We start from the raw sequence: 6,000 nt of genomic DNA, 5'->3' as shown, positions 1-6,000 counted from the left end.
ATTTTTGTAAAAACAAACAAACAAAAAGAGTCACCACATTAAGTTACCCAGGTATAGGATGCAATCTTTAATTGCAAACAGAAATTTTTGTATTTTGGTAGCTTTATTAACTATGTGCTATTATATGCATTACCCATTGCTGGAGAATTTCAAGGGAAGTGGTTTAAAAACATACAATTAGAAACTCACTTCTCATATCTCCTTAAAGGTCACTAGATAGCAAAAGTGTGGACCTATCTATTTTCAACCAATGGAATTATCACGGTATTAATATGTTCATATATTTTTGTGAAATGCAACATCTCAAATGCCATAATCTTTTCTTTCAACAATTTTAATATCCAGGTATAATAATGCAGCATGAAATCCTTTTCTTGTTTCTAAATTTAATTGATTTAATCACTGAATCTAAATGCTTGGAAATTGTTCTGCTTGCCGGTGTCTGAATGCCAAATACATTATCTACAGTTCTAAAATGAATGTTGCAGTTATATTTAGACAACTTAAAACACTGTTTTCTAAACTACCCTAAATAAGCCATAGAACTATCTAGAAAAACTGATAATAATGACTGACAAATATTTGTTACCATCAAATTTCAGATATGTATAACTTTTACGAGGTATAGAAAATGTTAGAGTCTTACTATTTAAATACTCTTTGTGCAATTATCAAGGCAATACAACACACAGCACACACATTAATCTCAACTCTTCCAGAACTCACCATCCCCATTTTAAAGATGAAGACATCAGAGCTAATAACCTTATTTATCTTCAGAGGCAAAATGAATTCAAGTTTTGCCAAGCTTTCACAGACATCAACTCATTTATTTTCTTTGATCAATTTGGCTTCAATTGACTTTTATCACTGTTTCTTGAGAGTTTTCAAAAAATAATATTAATAAAGTCATTTGATATAGAGAGATTCCTTGACAGCCAATCAGATAAATAGCTTCTCCCGCCTGGCTCTTGAAAAGAATCAGGATTTGAGTCTTTCCTAGCACAGTGCCCAGACATGAAGTAAGGTAGGGTAGGTGCATGTGCAGTGTAAAGTATGCACATAAAGCTTATTTTTGGGGACCTGGTGTATAGTAACTTTTATGCAAGATGATACAGAATAAAAATATTGCTTACACTAAGTGTTCAAAATTGGGGTTATAAAATGGTGTGAAGTGGTGGAAGCTGAAATATTAGCCTGGTGAAGTTTTCTATACTTTAGTTTTTCTTGTCCCACTATTGCAATTTTTGCCATATGTGTGTACTCCATGTTATTAGTTTCTTTTCAACTCTATTTTTACTTCAATTTATTTATTAAAAAAAAGCAAAATTTAGAATACAATGATAAAATATTTTTAAAGCATCCTTTTAAACAAAAAAATAATAACTGTAACTGCAAATATGAACACTATTAAATTTAAAAATATTCATCTGTTAACCTCTTACACCATCTCAGCCGAGTACATGCTGCACTTTGGGAGATTCTGCCCAAATGAAAGAATCAGCATTAGTAAATGGGAATGAAATCATCAAAAGGCTGATTAATTTTTAAAATACACTTGAGTGTGATGGGTACCTGGCTAGCTGTATCCATATGTGGGGTAGAGTCACCTCATTAATGAAGTTGTAAGCAAGAAGCCCAGCTGCTTCTAATAGTACCTCCCTTAACTTCTGACAAAAGTTTGAAACTCTGTGGCTGGAATATAATTACTTTTGCTCAGTGGTTTACAAACTTTTTAAAGTAGTCAACTTCCCCCACCCCAAATGAAGCAGTATTTAAAAAACAAAACAGTAAACAAAAGAGAAAATTAGAATTGTATTTCTATAAACATATTTTAAAGCTTTAAATTGTTAACACTTTCAATACAGTCAATCTATGAGACTGATGGAGTTATTTTGATGGAGACAGTTGCAGTGGCACAGGCATCGTTTTTCATTGATGTCTGCATTTTGTTTTTGTGTCCCATTGGGAATATCCTGATCCAGGCAGATAAGTAATTGGAAATGGTATGAACTTTTTATATCTCACTTGGCCATCTTGTACCATTTTGATTTCATTAATGGAAAGTGACATAGTTGGACTTGTATCTTCAGAGATAAAACCATTAGAATAACTAAAAACTGCTCACATTACTTGAGACGTCCTTACTGTTTGGTTAAAAATACTTCCCAAAGGTGTCTTTTTAATAGTTCTTCAACTTTTTTAACACAAATGTATGATACAATGCTATTTGCTGTCTAGTTCAGATGTTCATTTAAGTTTCAATTAGTCAAATTTATCTTAATTTGAAACTTAGCTTCAATTTCATTGCTGGCTCTCTGGCTGCAGTTTGAGAATGTTTATATCACAAATCTGTGATAAAAGTACATTGGTATATAAACAAGTACAAGACTTTTATTTTGGGGAGTTACTTTACTAATACAATTTCTTTATAAGCAAAAATTTTTCTAAAAAGAGGCTTCCATGTTGATTTAAAATATTAGCATTGTCATTTCTTTTCCATTGATTATTATGCTCTGTTTGTGGCTTGTGCCAAACAAAAGTACCTGAGCTTATGGGACTTTTAATTACATGTGATTCACATGTACTGTGGTGGCAATGTACCCATTTGTATGATTATTCTCCTTAAATATGCAAAGATATATATGTTAAAATGACCACTGCAGAGCTACATCCTCCAGTTTATGTCAGTTATTTATTTATTAATTGATATGTATATAAATGTGGACATGTGGAAATGTAAATCTATCTTTTTAATGTATCTGCCCATCAACTGATGGAGAAGAGGAGCAAGAGAAGGAGAGGAAGTTGGATTTTTTTGGTCTGGTAACACAATGTGATGATTTGAGAATCATTAATATGAAAAAATGATTTTATAGAACACACTTTCATGTGTTTTTATTATAATTTTTTATATCGTTCCAAAATATGGCAATAATGAATTTGAACCAAGTTTTTTTATAGAACCGCTAAAGAATTGCAGTTATTACTCAGTGGAACAGTTTGAAAAATAATGGTTTAGCTGAAGGCCTTTATTTCTTTTAAAATGCAAATATCTCTACTTTCATCTGCAATCAGTCATTTATACATTAATGTGAATAAATTTATTAGACATCTTTCTGAGGCTTAGATTTAATTCAGAAGAGGGGGAAGCAAATATGAACTCAGCAACTGAAAGAAATGGGAAAGACTGACTATTGAAGCTAAGAGCACTGGAGACCTATTTGGTCTACCTCACAATTTCCTAAAGACCATGCTGTCTATATATAACACACTCATTTGTATTTCAAAAAGAAACAATAACAACAACAACACCAAAAGACAAACCCACTAAGAAAATGTCTATTGAGTTAGATGAGCAGGAATATGTTTAGAATTGCATCCAATTGTTTTAGACTATTTTGCTGGAACAATAATGTAATTAAATTAATTACTTATAATTTTAGTCAACTTGAATTAAATCAACCATAAAATTTTTAACCAGTGAATTTAATAATTGAAGGTAGTCTGATCTTATGCTGTGAGTGTATTCAAAGACTACAAGCAAATTTACTGTGCAGGAGTCCCAGATCATGTAGAACATAACATAAATGAGAATTTAATGCTCCAAACCTAATTTTGTACCTTTTGTCGATGATACTTTTTTAATTAAAAAACAAAACAAACCCTGTAAACGTTTTTTTTTTTTGTAATTTAAGCCCTTCTACTAAATAACATAATTTAACTTTATTACAAAAATCTAGTTATGTATGTTTCCTCCATTCTTTCCCCCACACCCCACCAAAAGCTTTCTGAAGTTTATAGATATAAGCAACCATTTCAGTATAGTAGAAATTTAGTATAAATTCAAGCTTTTTATGAAGGCATATCAGAAAAATTGTTAATTAATATTTTGAGAAAATGCTTCCTGAAAAAGAAGAAAGTTAGGCTATTCAATGTTTCATTTCTTTACTTAAATATTTTCTAAGAGTGAAAGATATTAATTTGAATCTCAGTTAAAGAAAAGTGTTGGGCTAGAATTATATTTCCCATAGTTCATTCTCAAGTCCATGCTAACAATCGTTTTGTGTAAATTTGAAAATACAGATTTAAAATGTTGCTCGACCCTTACATTAATATCATTGTTGCTTTTGTGTTACAAAATTGAAACCAAAATCAAATGATAGAAGTTTTTACCATTTAGGATAAAGATACATGAAGATATCTTAAGTAGTAAATTTCACTCTTTACTATCAAGTACAACATTTAAGAATTAACAGAATAAATTTGAAATCAAAACTTAGAAGCATTTTCAGATACCTTTGGCTATTCTGTTGCAAAATATATCCGATTACAAATATTTTCTTTATAAATTTAATTAAAAGGAAAAATTGATTAATATGTAATAGTCTGATTTTTTATATTCAGCTTATAATATCATTTTTAGCAATGAAATTACACTTATCTTGAAAGAAACCTAAACACAAACTACAAGCACAGTCGGGTAACAGAGGGAACAAAACGTTGAGCCAAATCAGTTAGAAAGATGCTTTTGTTATTGCTCACACAAGACCCTCAAAAGCTCTAGTTTCTACTTTTTTTCTCATCTTTGTACTGAGAATAAGTATTCCTAAGTCACTTTCTCCTTTCCCAAGTTGATGGAAACTTGGTTGCAATAATTCTACAGCAGAAAGCAGGAAGATAGACTGGGAAGGGAAACCTTTTCCTGTAGTTATGAGCTCTGACAGTCTATGGCAGCACGTCTGGATGATTTGTCTGTGCCTTATTCCAAATGTGCATTCCTGAGAAAAGCATGTGAAGGGTAAGAGCGAGGCCAGTAAATGGCACGTCTACAGCATCTCCATATGGTGTGTATGTACACACAATTGTTCTGGTGGGTCGTAGCTATGAGCCTTAGAAACTTTAACAGCTTAGTGGGTGAACACAGGTGGTAGCTGAGCACTGAGAATCGATTCTGAAACGTAAGTATCTGCAATATATACATACAAAGGACATGGTGAACTTTGGTATGTAATGACCAAATAGAAAAAGAATCCTGGAAGGTTTTATATATAATATATAAATAACTCTTTTTAAAAAATTATACGGACTATATTACTATGTAATAGATATGTACTCATTACTTCCCTAGACAGAAGCAGAGATTTTTAAGTTTGATTTTAGTGTGGTTGTTGAACTAATTTTAATATTTAGACACTTTCATTAATTTTCTTGGAAATCTACTAACGTTACATTTAAGAATAAATACAATATTAAGGACAATAATGCCTATAAATTAATGATTAGACCTAATTCCCCTCCTTTTCAAATTCATAGAGCACAAACCTACTCATTTTTTCTATGTATTGCTCCTTCAAAAAATATTTTCTTCATGTTTCATAAAGTTAGATTCACTCTGAGTATGAAACATTTTAATTAACTTGATGTAAACTTGCTCGTATTAAATTACATGACACTTTAGGATTTACCTCCTTAGGATTATACATTAAAGGGGCATCAGAATCTTCTATCATTGGCAAGTTGTAACAAGCGCTTCTTTGAAGAGGATACTTAATAACTTTCCCTATCAATATCTGTCAACCTTATAGTCACCAAATTCCATATAACAGAAGTCACTGCCTGCTTCTGAAACTTAAACTAGACACCTGAAGACATCAAAACACAAAGCTATTTCCTACCACCATCAAGTCTACCAACCATCCTTATATTTTATTTACTTAAAAAATATATTCTTTATTTTACTGGGTCCCTAAGGCTGTAATGACTTCATATTTTGTCTTTGATATATTGAGCTGAGCCAGTATGTTTTCTTAGGCATGTGAATGTCATCAATGGTATTAGGTAGATTCAGGAATGTAAATAAATACTACAGGTAATATATATAAATTATTAGGGCATGATCAATTATCGGAACACTATCAATTTGATTTATCAGCAAGAATTAGGTGTCATGTCTCAATGTGAAATACATTACAAAGGAGTTGAAAAATTCTGATTCAC

This window comes from Hipposideros armiger, unplaced genomic scaffold (assembly GCF_001890085.2).
Source record: "Hipposideros armiger isolate ML-2016 unplaced genomic scaffold, ASM189008v1 scaffold_305, whole genome shotgun sequence".
NCBI classification, from domain to species: Eukaryota; Metazoa; Chordata; class Mammalia; order Chiroptera; family Hipposideridae; genus Hipposideros; species Hipposideros armiger.
The sequence above is the reverse complement of the archived record's forward strand: the minus strand, read 5'-3'. Positions refer to the sequence as shown.